Source organism: Bacillus rossius, chromosome 16 (genome assembly GCF_032445375.1).
Source record: "Bacillus rossius redtenbacheri isolate Brsri chromosome 16, Brsri_v3, whole genome shotgun sequence".
Classification (NCBI taxonomy): domain Eukaryota; kingdom Metazoa; phylum Arthropoda; class Insecta; order Phasmatodea; family Bacillidae; genus Bacillus; species Bacillus rossius.
Genome location: NC_086343.1, coordinates 28,464,613 through 28,484,391, shown reverse-complemented (window position 1 = coordinate 28,484,391; position 19,779 = coordinate 28,464,613).

Sequence of the window (19,779 nt, the reverse complement as noted above, 5' to 3'; positions counted from 1 at the left end):
TCGGTGTGACAGGTATTTTGCTCTAAGAGAGAGCTTAAAAAAGACATTGCAAGACTTGTAAAGTTATGTTCACTGATGAATATTATTCCTTGGGATGAATGTTCGTAGCTCTTCTGATCTCGACAAAGAACTTGAAATTAAGGATGTCGAAGGTTTAAGGAAGACCGAAGACGGTGGAAATACCTTATTGTGAAAAGTGAGAATATGTTTCAGCCCATTTCTCCAGTGCCTTCGAACTTTGAGAACGGATGGGCACTTATAAAGGATGCTTCAAGACAAAGAAGAAGCTTCGATGCCTAAGATTACGAAATATGAGAGTAATCTGGATGAGTATGTTGATCATGATGATGGCTGTGCTGATGATATCTGAGAAGGTGATGAGAATAATGACTATGTAGCTGGTGTTAAAGTAAAGAATCTTGTGATTTTCAGAATAATGGCAGCATAAGAGATATTATATGTGTCTTGGGATAGTCTAAATGATTTGGTGGCCAGGGTGATACATTTAATTGTTTCTTTTTGTGTAGGAGCCTATACTGATATGGATGAGATCACCTCCATACTTGAACTCATGCATAATTTTTCGACTTGTAATTTCTACATTGGTGGTATTTGAGTGATTTTTATGTTAGATTGAATTCAAAGGGTGGTGGGGGTAGCTGCAATATGCTAATGTACGGATTAATATGATGGTGTTGTGGGTTGGTTTGATAATTTATCACTATGAATTATGGATTTAATGTGGGTTTGTAGGTTATAAGTTATTTACACAAGATGTTTCGTGAGCAACTAATGTTTACGCTCAAGTCCCATTCTTAGTTTCACACATGTATGTGTATGTTCTGAATCCAAAAAAATTTAGATTTCAATTTTTCTAACTATTTCCTTCATAACTATAACATTTACCATGTCAAGTATTGACATGTAGAAGTTTAACTGTGTGTGTAGATAATGGCTGTGTGCTGACGGACTCATGGGTCCACAATGCTGTGAATTGCTTAAGACTGTTGTGGATAGCTCAGGCTCTCAGACATTTTTGAGAGATGAGTCATGATTGTGAAAGTACCTCGCGAGCCCATATCTAATTGGTAAAGCCAATAGTGGTTGTACTTGGTCCAAGCTATAGAGGTTAATCATACTTGTTGCATGGTTGCTACATGTTTTTACCTCATACCCCTTCACACATCACAGACCTACCAAAACTCAGGAGTTGTTATGAAAACCTGCACATGAGCTACGTTTTGTGCTAAAATTGTAACAATTTTTATGTTTGGTTGGTTTCAAGCAAGGGGCTTCTTTGTTATATTGAGGGGTAGTATGATAAGTTGTAGTTTGTGGGTTAAATTTTTGGATTTCATGTAAATGAGTGGATTTGAGGCTGTGTATTCATTTTTTTCCTTTTGTGGATAGCTATCTATATGATCTTTTAAATAATTTTGTTAGCTATCAGAACTTTGAAATTTTTTTTCTGCTAGCTTCTTTTGTGTACTTAAACTTTTGTGTGAAAATGCGGCTGTGCGGGCTTTGAAATATTTTTCAGTTTAATGCTTCTCTGTACTTAAACATTTGTGTGGAGAGGGAGTTGTGTGGACTTTGAATATTTTCGAGCTAAATGCTGCTGTGTACTTAATATTTTGTTTGAAAATGTAACTAAGTAGGGCTTTGAATATTTTCAGGTAATGCTTCACTGTACTTAAACATTTGTGTGGAGAGGGTTGTGTGGACTTTGAATATGTTTCAGCTAAATGCTTCTCAATGCTACTTAAAAATTTGTAAAATTTACCAGTTACCAGGACTTTGAATATTTTTTGACTACTTCTGTGTAACTTGTCAGTTACAGTACTTTAACATTTTAGTGATTTTTTAGATTATTTTCGGGCAAGGTAGTGCTAACTTAAGGATTGGTTTGTTGAAGCTGTAGTTTGTAGGTTTGAAGTTATGTATGTAAACATTTTCATGTAATGGCTAGCTACATTGTTTTCTTAAGACTTCTGTTATAGTTCTCCGTACGTCGGGCTTCCTTCACGTGTTCCGTGCATTAAGCACAGACTACCGATTGTTGTGATGACATCAACCATGCAGAAATGACGTTTCTGACCTGCTACCTATATGGCAGCTAATAACTGCTAGCATTATGAACGTCAGTGTGCTGACAACCAGCAGCATGACCTCAAGCAGTGTCATCTGTGTGGAAAGATGGTTGCTCGCAGTGATAAATTACGGTAATATCTTACAACATGTACTGGTGCTGCCCTCACGACTTCAGTCACCTGGTGTAGCTTCTGCTTCAAAACCTTCGAAAACTCCAGTCATGTCACACATCATGAGAAGATGGCTTGCGGTCTCAACCCTAGCCATAAAATGTATTCGAGTGGGAACTATGCTAAAGTGTTCGCCAGGGCTGGTAAGTTGAAAGCACATACCAAAGTGTGCAAGGGTCCTGATCCACTATCAACTAAGAAGCACATAATGGCCGCGCTTAAGCCTGTATTCATACCTAAGCTGAGCACCAGCCGAACATAGCTGGTGACAGAGGTAGGTTTTGGCCAAAATCCACGACTTCATCATTGTAGAAGTGGGGATCTGTGGTAACTTGAAGACTTGTGTGGTAGAAAATAATACCAGTTCTGTCAAGGACACATGTACATACTTGGACTCTATCAAGTTTAAACTAATAAGCCAACTTCTAGAGGAAATTTAAGAGGATGGTCCACTCAAATATTACATCGTGCTTGAGTGCAATTGCGAAAAGCCAATGGGTACGTGTGAAGACAAGAGGGCCTTCAAAACCACGAATGTTCCACTCCTTGTAGTTCGTGAAGTGGAGGATGTCATTACTGAATACATCTTTAAGATATGTAAAGAGGAAGAATACTAATTATGAAAGGGGCCCGGATGGTCTTTGTGTGGTGTTAAGCGACTACAACTACACATTAACAAGCTTGATCCACTTCGAGCTAGCTCCTACATCGAAATACCTACCTGCATCAAAGAAAAATATGCGGTGGTCAATCTGTAAATACTTAGATGAGCACATACATTTCAAGTGTGCAATTCTGGTCAAGTTAAATGCGGGTGAGCATCTGAGCATGTTCGTTAGTGCTAAAATGACTTGGAGGGAAGGTTCAACTTCACTAACAACAAGTTTCCCAATCCACTTTGCCTGATCCCTCTGTTCGAGAAACAGAATCCTCGTGCCTGCATAAACATCTATACCATCGACGAAAACTAGATGATTGTAACATCACGTGCCGCTCTAGAAGAGAAAAGAACATCACTTCAAACTTCTGTTCTTGGTCTTGAAATATGCGGTTTTGGTGAATTGTGTAGATTTTTTTTTAAAATATGCTGATTTGTGTTTGAAATATGAGTATTAGTGTTTTAAATGTGTTTTCACATTATTTATAAACATATTTGTATTATTATAAAGGAATGATTCTGAGTTAATAAATTAATTTAATGTAATGTGCTGCCAGTTTTTCTTGTGTCGTATATCTTTTATTAAGTTTTATTTTTTGTATTGGTCTTGGAATATATTGAGAGATATCCGTTTGTATTTTGAATTCCTGACACCAAATAAGAAATTTCCGCATTTTAATCAGATTGCACTTGAATAAAAATATCCATTACTCATTCGTTAAATAGGTTTAGTACAGCCGAGAAACACTCGTTTGTAAGATGATTCTCTTCCCCCTTGAGGTCTGGCAGAGCCCTCTATCTGTAAAACAAGGCTGGTTAATGTTAAGAATGGTGTGTCTATAAAAGCAAGGAAGTGAAATGATAGCAAAATATTATATGACTATAATGATCACGAGAAATGAGAAGATGATTCTAAATGTACTATCCCAGGTCTTGTTAACTATTTGGAACTAAAAGTAAGTGAAGAAAGTAGCAGTTTCATGGGAAATTAAAAAAAATTACACCAAGTTCTAGTCGCCTCCATGAAATTGAGAGCACTTTAGAACAGCCTAAAGCTGAAAATGTCGAAGACTGCGATGTTTCACCTGAAGCTTACAAGAACTAAGTCTATGATTAAGAACTTGAAGCTCACAAGATCGAATACTGTGATAAAGTGTTGATAGCAGAATGATGGAAACTAATTATTAAACTAAATTATTTAGATTAGACTTATGATGTTAGTGGGGCTATTGCAATTTTAATGACTTTGAGAATGGTATTAAAAAAGGAACTTCAGAGGTCTTAGAAGAATTAGTACCCTAATGAAAATTTACGTAAGACGTTAGAAGCTGAAGAGATTTATTACACCACATGGAAATATTCTAACATATTGGTAGATAGGTTATGACTTCTACTTGCCTCGCAAAAATGAAGAAAATTTACCTAATACCAAACAAATATGGTCTATACTTCGTAAAATAAGAAATGCGTGCTACATACAATAATAACTTGTTTAGTCTGGATGTATATAAAAGTGAAAAGCAAAATTGGATAAAAAAGTTTGTTTTATTTATTGGAATCTAATTTCTAGCTATGGTTGGGTTCTCGTAGTACAACTTCTAACTTAAAGATGTAAAATTCGTAATAAATGACTAACACAATGAAGAGTCATAATAACGTCTTTACGGCAATTGTGGTGGGTACGTGCTACATTGTAACTAAAATCATTTGGAGCCAAATGTGGTTGGAGGCATTGTAGCCGGCTTGAGCTGGATCCTATCGTTTCCTTTAGTATTTTAGCTAATGTATCCTAGATATCGTATCCTACTGAGTTGAATGTTTTATCCAAATGTGTGTCCATTTCATTGAATGTTTGTTGACAAGTCTGTAGCCAGGGTTGAATATGTAATGGTACAAAAACCACTTTGTCTTGTAGTAAGCATAAAATACATATTTCAGGGATGTTTCTGCTCTACAGTAAGCTTTAAATTAGCTGAGTTGGTATTTTTATACCAATTTTTTTTCCTTGTGTTTTTTATGTATCCTTGTAGCTTCGTGGTCTTGTAGCCTATTAGTATTATAGACTCGTAGCCGATTGGAACCTTGTAGCTTGTAGCTTTGTAGCCAATAAGTATTGTAGCATTGTTCGGAATAAATTATTAAACTATGTTCACCGAGATAAAAGGATAGGTGGGTGAATGATTTAATCCAACTCTAAAGGAAGCCATGTGAAGGGGGTTCGTAGCGAAAGGGAGTATTAAGTGTATTTATATGTTACAGAAAACATAGAAAAATTGGCATGGTTCCTGTTAATGTAAAAGATAACTCACTTTGGAAACTGTTTATTTTGATGCAAATATACTAGGCGTAATAAAACTTAGAGCTAAAATTGAATATTTTGTGTGTATTTATAAATGGTCGACATAAATATTCCGTGTTGTTAAAATAAGTAATTACCATCCGAGATGTTACTACTTGGAAGATTTACGAGGTTCGGCGATACGTGGTAGTTTCTATGGGTAAGAAATTCAACCTACCAAGTACCCAAGCGATTATTAAGTAGAAAAATTGATATATTAGAAAGATGTTCCCTTGTTTGTGAAGTGGCTAGGATTCGATAAATGTGAAAATCAGTTGGATAAAATCTACTGAAGCCATATAAATTTTAATGTTTTGAAATGTTGTAAATTTTTATATTAATAAATGCAAGTCTAAAATAAATAAAAAAAATGTATTTATTTATCTACAGTTTGAAACTTTTCACAAGTTACCAGAGTTTGGGATGTTCGTCGAAGGTACTTAAAATGGCATTAGGCGGCTGGGGACGCGTGGCGACAGGTCTAAATGACACAGCTATTTGGGGTGTAGATGGTTCTTGGAGAGGGGGGAGGGGGTAGGTCTGCTGACGTCAAAGGGCGTGCGTCAGTGACGTATGTGCTTGGCACGCACGATCAGTACTGTGATAGAAAGGGTAGAGGGGTGGGGATAGTTGAACTATTGCAGCCTTAGGATGTATCATTCGTAGTTATCAACAGAGCTAGTAAGATGTGTCGTGCCAGCTATGAGAAGATTGCTGAGGATGAGTTCTATGCGTGCTGTCAGGAGCCTAGTGGCCAAGAAGAAGCTCTTGCGATGGATGAAGACGAAGAGTCGGAAGTCATCGCAGATGTACCTGTGAACACCTCCACTATGACTGTGGAGGATATTGCTGCAAAAGGGGGGGGGGGGATATTAGACACTTATTCCTCAATCATCGACTTTTGATCTGTGTGATGCTTGTATAGTTGTGTGGACAGAGTAATTGATGGCTAGTATGGAAAGTACTGCGGAGCGGGGTGTTGTGAAGGGGGTCGGTAACTCCTTCTGAATGGTATTGTGTTAACAAGGGAGAGAAGATGGTGTGAAGGAGTGTGTGTTTTTTTAATTAAATAGTGTAAAATATTTTTTTTTATATTTTATTTACTTTGACTTCTTGCCACGACTTAAAAAAATTACTATTTTCATTTGATATGAAGTGCATCTCGTAGTGGCAATAGGTAATGGCTTTGCTCGTAGCGACAGTAGGTAATGGCTGAGGTGAGTGTTGTAACTGCATCATATACACTATAGCGATCAGACATTAAGTTGAAACGTAAAAGGTTATGTATCGGATGTGGTCTCTCTCGTGAAGATAGGGGATCATCTAATACGGTACAAATGTGAATCGGTATTTTTGTTTGTAGCATAATATTCCCGTGAACGATTAAAGCTACGTGTGTTTTTTCTTTCATTAAACATTTTAAGGGTTGGTTGGGGGGGGGGGGGGGTGGATATATACCCAAACATTTAAAATATCTGCTTCCGTGCAGCTCTTGTAAACACTTGTACGCAAACATGTTCCTACTTAGAAGAGATACTTATCTACTTGTGGGTTAGGACTCTGAAAAATTTCTTGTCTGCTAAGATGGTTTAATAAATGTTTTTTTAATTATCATTACTTTAACTATCGCATCCACAGCGATAGTATTAATAACATATATTTTAGTTAAAACCTATAAGTGATAAGACTTTAAGAAAAAATGGTGGTTACAACAAAATGACTGGATTTTGTGGATTTTTGTGGATTTTTGTGGATTTTTGCCTATAAGGTTCATAATAATGTTGGTACGGTATAGAAAGTCGGCCTTACATACACTAAGGTGCTTTAGGATGGTGATGACATCATCGGATGAAGTCAATATGGCGGAATCCAGGATGTCTGCCTCCAGCAGACGATAATGGTTTAGATTATTGTTTTTATAATAAATTTATTTTAAAGATGGTGGTGTTACGAAAAATTGTGACAGGGATGAGTGGGGTGTTCGATGATGTAATCGTAATGTAGAAGAGTGGGGCGCTCGATGATGTAACGTAATGTATAGGAGTGTGGTGCTAGATAATTGTAACATTTAATTAAAATTAAATTATTAATTTTTATTTTTTTAATTAAAATCGGATAATAAATAAGGATTTTCAAGATGGCGGACATGACGTCATAATAAGGTGGAATGTTCTAGAAAACAAAATGGTCGTCGGGGTCAAAGGTTAAAGTCAAATCCAAGATGGCCGCCATAAGTGACGTAATCCAAGATGGCGGCCGGAAGTGACCTAATCCAAGATGGCCGCCGGAAGTGACGTAATCCAAGATGGCCGCCGGAAGTGACGTAATCCAAGATGGCCGCCTCGAATCCCTGAATCCCCAGCCCCCAGCCCCTGCCCCCATATGAACTATACTTACCTACTTATGTCTATATACTAAATAATTTACTGTTGATTAATTTGACTTTTATGAAGAAATTTGATTTTATTTTCGAAATCTACTACTTTTTACCTGTTTATAATTATTCATACTAAATAACTTATTTCTTTGACATTTTGGATGTAGGAGTCATATTAATGACTTTGGGTTGGTGTCACTGTTCGTTTAAAAAATTCAAACTGTTAAATAATTTGAATTTTAAACGAATTGTTTGTTGTCACTTTGAGTTCTTTAAATTTTTTTAATATGGATAAAGTTAGACAAAAACTTGTGAAGGAAGATGTTGGGTGCCGCATTGTGAAGCCCAGAAACGACGTGAAATATTTTAGTTTCCCTAAAAAATATATTTGAAAGAAATATATGCCCATCTAAAAGTAAACATGGGGATTTTAGGTTATTTGTATTTGCTGAACCTAAGAATAACTTACTACTTTGATGGATAGGTGATAACTTAAGTTCTTCTACGAACGGTTCTATTATGAAAACCAAAAACGTATTGGGGAGGGGGGAATTAAAAAAATATTTCCAACAAACTGGAACATATTAAGCGCCTTAGACCCTATACAATACTACGCCCTAGTTCCTGTGGTATTGGGACAAAAAAAACATTTCTAAACTGTAACTGTGAATCTAATTTTCTCACACACATTTTATAAATTAAAAAAAAACAGTTATAAAACTATTTTAAAACCATAATTTAACATTATGCATTAATAAAAGCTACGAATTGAAAGTATAAAATTGTAAGGTTTATTTCACGCTGGTTGTTGGTATTATTACACTATATAGTGGCGTTTATCCGAGAAAAAAAATAAGCAAAGAGTTTCATCCTGGTAGTGAAATCTCTCTCTGCTTCCATACTCGTTGGTTTCGGCTACAGACACAGGCGATGGACTTAACTGAACGTCCAGTTGGCCAGAGTGGAGTAGACAGCAGGGCTGCGCACGTCAAACTACCGAATGCCAGTGATTAAAGGTAATAACATTATTCAACTATTGAGCGATGCATAGTTATGTATTGTTCCTTTTGCTTTTCTCTAAAGCTATTTCTTTATGCCACACACCAGTGTCTCATAGTTAACACTGCTGTATGTCTGTGAGCCAATTACGTGAGGCCACACATTTGTAATTACTATATTATGCCAGTTCTTACACTTAATTCTATGAATAAAAATCTTTATCAATGACTAAAATACAGACAATGTACTTCCCAACAAGACGCCAATACGTGACAGTGCAGTTCATAATTTGCGGACACCTCAACAAGTTGTGAAACAAGCTATTTTAAGACTAAACTCTATGAATGTAGGCGCGTGTGACGCATCAATTTATTGTTAGCAGCTTGATTTCAGATATGTTCAAACTTGCGCAAATACATCTCAGTGTAAAACGTAGCTAAGAGATGTTTTAACACTAACACAAACTGAATCAGTCGATATTTGTCTATGATCATATTTTTCGAATAAATGAATGAATGAATGGATTGATTTTTTTTTTCATTTATTTATTCGACCATTGTTTGGCGCAGTTAAGGCGTGAAATTATTTACTAACACATTACAAGTTACTGCAATTACTGATGAATCATCTACCAATTTAACATCCAAGTTTAGTGCGTACATAAACCACGTAAAATATAGAATTAATATAAGAATATTAAAATTTAATTGAATACTATCCTTTAACAAATTAAATATTGTTTTAAAAAGAAAATATACATAAAATGTAATTAAAATTCTTATTATGTTACTGTCAATCTCTCACAGACCTACACACATTCATTCTGTTTTCCCTTGGTTACGTGTCTGTGAATGTAGAGAGTCGACATGGGGGTCGTTAGAGATAGTGAAGGATGATGCTGTTTTTTTTTTGACGTGACAACGTCTAATAAATCGATGAACGCCGGCTGCACGCACGAAAAAGTGTCCCGTTACGCTAATTGTTCCGTTACGCTGTCGGCGAGTGCAATAATAATAATAGGTTATGTTACAATTGACTAAAACATTATGGTGATTCATGTAATTGATGATAGATATTTGATTACAGTTTATTTATAGGAAAACTTGTTCATAATTATATTTGAACTTTATAGCTAAACGCCAGTTTTTAAAATTAATTACAAGTTATCTACACGTGAACTGTTTCGTCGACTGTTTATTAAGTGAAGTGAAAAGTTAATGTGGTTTTCATTGCTTATTACAACAACAATTTCGGCAATAAAGGTTAATTATTCTTGCGTTTTAAAAATATGATTACTAGTATGTATTCTTTTATAATTAAAATAAAAATGATTCAATTTTATTCATGAAAGTATGCAATCATTTCATCAATGTTTTGTTATGACGTTGTCGCGTTAAACTATCGTCCGTAAACCGACTTTACGGACAACCAATTTTTTTTTTTATTTGACAATTGCATTGGCATTTTGTTCAGCGTTGGCAGATTTCAGACAGTTATTGACTGTCACGATGTCACGGCGACGCCTTGCCCGCAACTCGAACCCGAAGCCCTCGCACCACAAGCCGGCCGGCACAAGAGACTGCGCCACGGAATGAGCGGACAGGGGAGAACTCACTCACTCACGGGACCGCACGTTTAGGGTTACCAGACGTCCGGCATGTCCTCCTTTTTATGTATTTCTTTGGGTCCGGCCGGATTTTCCTTAATGCTCCAAAATGTCCGGCTTTTTTATAAAGTGAGATAATTCCTGCAGTTACACTCTGAGTAAAGCGCGCGGTGCGCTCTAATGCGCTGTCCGCAGTCACCCCACTAGTAAGTACTTTGAATATATATACTGTATAGAAGTCGCGAGTGGATAGGATTTACTCTACGTTTTTCATAAGCGTATGATGAGCAGCTTGGGAACTTCACCGCTGCAGTGCGCTGCCGTAACGCCCCTGTATCGTCTTAGTTGTTATTTACACGTTAGGGCGCAGCACTGTCGCCCGCTGTCATTCCCCGCACCCCTCATCCATCATTCACTGCAGCTCAACGTCGTTCAACAGGAGGGGGAAGGGGTGCTTGAAGAGTACGACACTTGTCCGCTAGGGACCACCACAAGTCGATGCGGCGGTGAATTAACCAACTACCTCAAAACCGTATTAGAATTTTAACCTGGGCTGGCGACTTCTATACAGTATATATATTCAAAGGTAAGTAGTTCTATGACAGCTTGACAGGTAGCAGCACATGCAGAAGCACGTGTTTTCAATATGCTGTATATGCGTAGTTTGTTTGATTCTTTATACTGAAACTGTATTAAATGCCAAAACATTGTAAAATATCGTACTCCATTGCAATTAATTCATGGCTTTTTTTTTTTTTAAATATATTGTCATCCTTTTTAGTGAAATGTCCTCCTTTTGCGAGGTGAATGTCCTCCTTCTTTGTTATCAGTGTCTGGTAACCCTACGCACGTTTAACTCCCCACTCGCGAGCAATCCGGGCTGGCCTCCCCCGCCGGGAAGTGAACCCAGGTCGCCGCTCAGCGAGGCGAGCAATGGACCACCCAGCCGCCAGGAGAACTGCGCGGTAAAGACGAGATGTTATCACTTTATCTAAATTATCACCTCATATCGCGGTAAAAAAAAAAAAAATTGGTTGTCTGTAAAATCGGTTTACGGACGATAGTTTAACGTGACAACGTCATAACAAAACTTTGATGAAATGATTGCATACTTTTATGAATAAAATTAAATCATTTTTTATTGAATTATCACTATTTTGTATGGATTCAAAAAAGGAGTGAAATTAAATCTACAATTTTATTGAATAATTTACTTTTATTTGCACTCATTAATTCTAATATGTTTATTACTTTAACGAAGAGATTATTTTAACTATAACTTTTATACATGTTTGCTATTTAACTTCTTCCAATCTGTGTTATTCTGTTAAGGATAGGATGATGATAGGAAAAGTAGGAAACGAATGGGAGTTTTTCTAGTTTAATGTGCCTCGAAAAAGTCAAATCGATGGTTGTTCCAATCGAGTGGAAGAGAGATAGATGCGGCGCAAGCGTACAATGAGCGTAACGGGACAAAGCGTAACGGGACACTGCGTAACGGAATTAAGTGCATAATGGGACACTTTTTCGTGCGTGCAGCCGGCTTTCATAGATTTATTAGACGTTGTCACGTCAAAAATAACAAGTGGTGTTTGTTTCAGGAAAAAGTCAGGATTTTATTTTGGGGGGAAGGTGTAAGAGATATTTATGGTTTTGCCCACCAATATTTTATGGTAGCTCTTAACGTTTTATTTACTTTGTAGCCTAAAGTGTGTTATTTACTATATAATAAATGGTAATATGAGGTACAGTAGTGGTGATGGTGTAAATCCATGGTATGATGTAAAATAAAACATTTTTTCACCTTTATATTGTTTAGATTAATTTTAAAAACGCCAAAATGTTGCTTATACATTTGGTAAGAGTAAGGTAAAAAATTATATTCATATACAAACAATTAAGATCAAGTCCAATTTTTTTTATATTTCTAAAAGTTAATTTCAATTCGGGTTTTCATTTTTTTTCCTAGGGTAACTGTGTCCAAAAACCCATTTACCCCAGTTTTTAAAATTTTTTAAAATTACACACTTGAAATAAATTAGAGTTAATTTTATTACATGTTATTTTTTAGTTATATTTTGAATGTAACTCATTGATATTTGGATACATATAGTGGACTCTCCTAATGTATTAAATTATTGTAATAAGCGAAATTGAGTATGATTAAACGAAACTGTACTGTACACCAATTTTTTCCCATCTTACCGTCGAAAAAAAGCAAAGGAATTACAACAACAAAAAAAAAAGTATTTGTTAGGCAAATGAAAGCAAAGGGTACAAACATTCCCACGGAATTTCGGAAAGGAGAAGGGTTTATCCTGATATCTCTCCCTTCGCAGATCTCCCAAGTGTGTTGGAACGAGATAAATTGGCAATAAAAAAAAACACTTATGTTAGAATGCTTTATTGCTCCCCGGATACAACAGTGTGTGACACCTCGCAGCACCAACAGGGGCGCAGCGCTGGGGGGTTTCAGTGGCTGAACCGGGAGTACAGCTGGTCCCAGAAGGCAGGGCCGGAACTAGGAGATTCGTTAGGGGGGGGGGGGGGGGGCAAAGCTTAATTTGCCGCCCCCTCCTTACCAACATTATAAAATACCCTTTTTCGTTAGAAGCGGTGGTTGAAATGATATTCTACATATACATACTTATACATAATTGAGAACTTCTATTTATCAAGTACACTAATTGGAAAACTAATACAATTACATTTTTTATAATAATGTAGTAGACTGTTATCAAACTATTGTTTATTGTTTGCACAACAGTGAAAATAATGTCTTACCAATAAGTTGATTAAGTACTAAAATTACATAAGGAACATGTGATTCTGAATTAAGTATAATATTGTATTGATAACCATACAAAGAAATTCAGTTCAAAATTTAATTTTTCGAGCATGATTAGCTGCAAAAGTGTTAATAATATCATCAAAATTGATCAAAGCAGCTCGTTTGTGTTCAATAGATATAATACTTAGATTTGTTAATCTCTGCTGGCCCATCGTGCTTCTCAAGTAGCTTTTAATAAGTTTAAGTTTACTAAAACTTCTTTCACCTGACGCAATTGTAACTGGAAGGGTGAAAAACATTCTCAGAGCAGTAGTAATGTCAGGATGTGCCTCCTCCAGTTTATTTTTGTAGATAAGGCTCAATATTGTTGATGCTGTAGCATATTTTAATTCATAGTCTACTGTTAATGCATGGTGCTTAAAACTTTCAATTTAAAATACGAATTCTTCTTTGTTAAGATCGGCACTGTGTTTCCTAATTCTGCTGCTTTGACTTTTAAATCTTCTACTTCCATTTTATGAATTTGAATACCACTAAAAAATCCAAACTGATTGTTAATGTTCTCCAAAGCCTTAAACCTGTTACTCAGTTCCGTAATTAGTCTGTCAATGACTTTCAACATTACTTGATGTAAGATTTTTTGGACATACGCCATTGCTAAGCACTTTTTCTGTAGAAGAAAACTAAAAACTAAAATAAATAAATAAGTAAAAATAACCAAAAGACAAAAAGCACAAATTAAGCAAAAAATTGCTGTTGTCAACAGAATATAAACACCACAAAATATTCCGTAACAGGAATATGGTCAACAAACAAAGAAAAACAAAGAAAAATGTACTAAGAGAACGAAAAAAAAAAAAAAAAAAACACAAATCATGACGACACAAAAATATTGAACCAAAAAAAAAATCAGCACAATGGTTGAAACGAGACAAAAACACGACAAAACGAAAAGACGAAACAAACACAATAGTTTTCCAAAACAGAATAGAACGATAAAAACCTCACAAATGATGACAGCACAAAAATATTGAACCCAAAAAAATTCAGCACAACAGTTGAAACGAGACAATAACACGACAAAACGAAAAGACGAAACAAACACAATAGTTTTTCCAAAACAGAAACAAGCGACGTTTCGGGAACTGCTATCTGCTCCCGTCTTCAGGCAGAGACGCACATGGTACGAAAACACAGTAGCGACTGAGTAGGGGCTGGTAAAATGAGGGTATTTATCAGAGAAAGGGCTACATCCTGCTCAGCCAAGTGATCACCCGCGCAACGGGTCCTTGAGATACCAGCTCTCATCGCAGTGGTTTTACTCACTCCAGACCACGAATTATGGTAATACTTGTTTCTTAGAGTGAAGTAACGCATTTGAAGTACGAATATATTTACAAATTATACATAATCAAGTTAAATAGAATTTCTTAATTTCTTGGCTAACTTATTGGTTGCGATATGTACACTTTCAAAACTTTTTTTAATGACTAGTTTCAACTTGTTTTAGTGAACCACTTTTCATATTTTGCCGCCCCCTGATATTTGCCGCCCGGGGCACATGCCCCCCATGCCCTCCTTAGTTCCGGCCCTGTCACAAGGCCATCCTTTCTCCCTCCAGGTTCTTACGAACGCTGACCTCACTCCCGATCTTGAGGTACGAGCGGTCGTCGTCTTGGTAAATGGGTCAAGTGACGTTCAATTTTTCGTCCGGAGTTCTGCAAACATAATCAACCTTTTTAAGTGCCCATTTTTGACGTTTTCTTGCAAACAATTTCGACCAATATTAAATACTGTTTTGAGTAAGGAATAAAAATCAAACAACACTTTTTTTTCCTGTCACTGCAGTGATTACTTACAGTTTCCAGGAGTTACTTTAAAGTAAATTGTAACTATAACTAAAAAAAAAAGTTTACGAGACCATGCCAAAAAATTAATTCCATCCAACAGATTTTTTTTTTTGCTGTTGGTTTAATAATTTTTAATCATTAATTCTAATAAAAGTTTTGATCTGTACTTACTTAGCTACTTATTTCTTCACACTTATCACCTAATTGTTTACTTTCCTAAATAAAATTTTACCATTGAAAGAAAATTTGTGTCTGTTATCTCTTCCCATGGTTAATTATGTTGAAAGCATACCAAGCATTTACATAAGCCAAGAACTCCAGAATATCTTGTTAAGAAATTGTTCTGAGTGAACCTTACTTTATTCTAGTAAGTTCATAGAATCCCTTATACATGCACACATCTAGCAGGTTCTGTGAGTTGTATAGAAACTACTGAAAGAAATATAAATCTAGTATTATTCAATATTAATATTAATCATCCATTATTGAGATTTCAATATTCAGATAAAATGTTATTTTTAAATGCATGAATTACTTGCCTAAATTATATTTCCTGAATACTATTTGACCTTGTAATCCGCTACATATACAGCCACAAACTGGACACATTTAATTTAAAATGCGCAATTGTCTAAATTAGACATATTTTCATATAATTTTTGTCTTGTATATAACCCTGAAAACATTTTAATGTACGTCTATGTGTATTTCGTGATATTTTGCTTGTGAAAAGTATTGTGCCGGAAATTTGGTATTTCGACACGTTTTTTTAAATTTTACTATAATTTTAAATTATTTTTGGAAATTTTATTTGCTCTATAATTTGGTTACTAAAGGGCGATTTACACTTTGTTAGGCTGGTGTACTCCCCTAAGTTAAACTTTGTTCCAGTAGTCTGAAGCACCTTTTCCCAGAGACCTATAGGATATTTTGCAGATCTAAGACTTTGTTGGCAGCTCGCTTAAAATTTCCCTCGCTTACAGGCACGTCCCAGGCCTGTAACGTTACTTCACTTCATGACTAAAACTGCATACAGCAGCTCTGGACGAGCTGTTACCATTTCTCAGAGACGAGCTGACCATAGCCTTTACCGTCACGAATACGTATTAGGTTCTCTCTTCGAAAAGCATGTCATGGACGCTTGTTCCCAGCGTCGTTGCGTTTTCTCCCCCCCCCCCCCCCACTTACTCCACCCCCCTTCCCCCTTCAGTTCTAAGAATTCGCCTAAGACCAATGACCGGTCAGAAACCCCAGCAGACAGCGACCGTCTCCAAGGACGCCTTGCATAAAAAATGTGTGTGCCAAGATGAACCGCACACGATAACTAGCGGCAAACTCGCTAACCGCCCAGCCAACTTACCCTGTAGGCCGCCAGAGTGTAGCACCTGACTGCCCCTTTATTCCCTTGGTAAAGCAGACACCCCTCAACAGGTAGCGCGAAAGTCGGCCAGTGCTACCAACTTCGAGACATCAGTCAGAGTTTTTTTATGACGCCCACTCGGGGAACTTCGGAACCTTTCGGTCCGGACTCCCAGTCCCCTCCCCCCCTCCACTTTTGATAGAACAGTTACTTTTAATTGCGAGACGCGGTTCTCCGCGAGACACCTCGTGCCACGACTGCAGACGGACCATTTTGCAATTATCGGCGAGTCGACGAGACACTGCAAGACTTCCATCCGGCCGCAACCGACTATGTAGTCGCCTAAATCAGGGATGCTATCCCTATAATCTTTTTCAAGTAGTTTAGTCCGTTTGCTTAGTACAAGAGTAATAGTTATTTTTCTTTTAAATTATTTCTTTTGAAATGAAGAAAACATCCGCGTCCATCCGCTCATTCGCGGGATCCAGTTCCTGGCGGGCGACGCATCGGTAAATAGAAGCCAACTTCCCTGTCTGTTGAGTGACGATCCGCGAGTTTACCCAAAACCCCCCCCCCCCCCCCCTTAACTTTTCCGGGCATTTTCTGCCCCATATACTGTCTGTGTACAAGTTCTGATCAGTTTTGATTCGGACTGTTCCAGACAGGGTCCGAGAGCCGGACGCCGAATTGGCATTTTCATCTCCCTTCCTCTACAACACACAAGCGCCCTGGCATCATGTTCCCGCGTGATCTCCGGGAAACGAAGCCCCGACCTCCGGTGCTACTGTATTGTTCAACCTTTTTTTGAACTTTCCCAAATTACGCCGTCAAACAAAGTTAATCATACAACATAATTTCTGGACTTTAAGTACATACCTCAACTGGGATAGTTTAAATATATTTGTATTTTTTATTGGTTTATGTATTTTTAGTAAATGAAACTTTTGATAATTTCATGTACGGCCGGCCAATAATTTTTATTCTGAATATACCTGAGAGCTGTTTAAGAATGTAATTAATATTGTACGTTAATATTCTCTTGTATCTGTTATAAGTTTACTCAGTATGGAGTAATTATATTTCAGACGGAATCACACCTTGTTTCTGTTCATTACTAATAACATTGTGAAACCTAAAGATCCACCCAGCAAAACAAAAATGTTAATCAGACCGTGGTTAGCTGCTACAGTATCCCACAGAGAGTAGCACTCATTTTGATGCACTCAAGAGAGAGTTAGAGTAGATGGATTGTGAAAATTGTGAAAATTAATACTTTGAGTCACATCCTGCTCACTCAAGCCCTGTAAGCCAACAAAGTGGTAGAAACAATGAATGGGTTTTGTCATACAGCGCTAATGTATACAATAGCTTATTTGCATTTAGAAATACAAATACTGACCCAAGTCGGACTGCTCTGATAGTGTTTTTCATAGTCGGAAGAAAAAGCCTGTGAAACTACCTAATAAACGTATTCCTTAGAATTTTTTGGCCTCAGGTCATTGCCTTCAGAATAAAAAGAATAAAAAAAATTGGTTGTCTGTAAAGTCGGTTTACGGACGATAGTTTAACGTGAAAACGTCATAACAAAACATTGATGAAATGATTGCATATTTTTATGAAAAAAAATTTAATCATTTTTATTCAATTATCACTATTTCGTATGGAAACAAAGAAGGAGTGAAATGAAATATACAATTTAATTGATAAATTTACTTTTATTTGCACTCATTAATCCAAATATGTTTATTACTTTAACGAAGAGATTATTTTAACTATAACTTTTATACATGTTTGTTATTTAACTTCTTCCAATCTGTGTTATTCTGTTAAGGATAGGACGTTGATAGGAAAAGTAGGAAACGAATGGAATTGTTTCAAGTTTAATTTGCCTCGAAAAAGTCAAATCGATGGTTCCAATCGAGTGAAAGAGATAGATGCGGCGCAAGCGTACAATGAGCGTAACGGGACACATAATAACGGGACAATGTGCGTAACGGGACACTTTTTCATGCGTGCAGCCGGCGTTCGTCGATTTATTAGTCACGTCAAAAACATTGGGACTCTCTGACGAAAGTGTGTTTTGAACTATCTGATCCAAAATTGATTCTTTATTCTGAGTCGAACTACAGGTGGTTCTTACAACATCAGATTTTAGCTTTCTTTCCCCAAGAGTTTTGCATGAGCAGCTGTGGACGTGGATGACTGGCGCTTCGCTGGATTTACCTGCAGACTGAGACTGAGTTCAGACCTCCGCTACCGACACTAGTTGAGTTCAGCTGCGAGCAGGGGCGCAACAAAAGGGGGGGGGGAAGTGTATTTTACCCCCCCTACTTCTGAAACCTTGAAGTGGGGGCAAACGGAGGCATATAAAGTGCTGTGTAATCAATTTTTAGATAATAAAACTGCTTAAATAGCACCATTTTCCACCTTGAAATACAAATTTTCCCGGGCGGACCCCCCGCTTCAATAGGGGGGATCGATGATTCTTTACAAAAAGGTATATTGCCCCCCCCCCTTTGGAAATTTAGTTGTTGCGCCCCTGGCTGTGAGGAACATAACATCGATGAACTTCGGTTGGTTGTTACAGTCCGAGTGTACACTGAATGTTGGGATATTGCGAGGCATAAATCTAATGGACGTGCAACTCAGGAAAGTTACAGGTGCGAACAGTAGTGACCAAAAATTTTAAGTTTCGTGGCTGAGAGGACGCGCGGTCGAAGCGCTAAAAGCAGACGACGAGTGTTGCGTGGACATTTGGAGTCGGGCTGTACACACTGGTGACCAGCAGTCTGGCGTACAGCGCCCTTCCCAGTGTTTCAGGCAATTCGCTGGCAGAGCAGTTGCGGGGTCCTCCTATTCGGCACATGTCTGTTGTGGAAAACCTTTGGTAAATGCGCACTGCTTCTGCTGTAGTTCCTTTCGCCATTCACGCGCACCCTTAAAAAATCTGTCGTGCTAATACCGTTCGTAAAAACTGTGATAGCAGCACCGCACCCACCAACAGTCAACACGACGCTCATCACCCAAAACTAAAACCTTGTAAACGTACCACAACCAGCCACCCACTAGACTGTTGGTTGATGGTTTTACTTGCTCTAAACTCTGCGCTCCGTTCTTTGCCTGCTTCCTGCTCAGCATTTGACGTCACTGCGCTATGGTTGCCCTGATGCGCCGCGAAATTCAAATTTTTCGTTGCTACTGTTCGCGTTCCAGGACGTGTGTTCCTTAACAAAAATAGCTTTTTTTTTTTATCATTCTCTGCCCAGCAATTTCCGGACACCCAGCGGGAGAGTGGGAGCGAGAAAAGCGTGGATGGTTTTGGCCTCTGCCCTCTGGTGAAGACATGGAGGAGATATTTGCATCTGGTTGGTTAAGAATTATTGACGAGGTTCAGTATTGCGTGAACTCGCGTGGCCGGAAACCACTGTATAAACTTCATTCCTTGCTCTCATTGTTTATGTTAAAATTTCAGAATTACCATAACCATTAATAATCACGGCAAAGGCCAGCTTTCGCTTAGTGTTTGGTCAATATTAAAT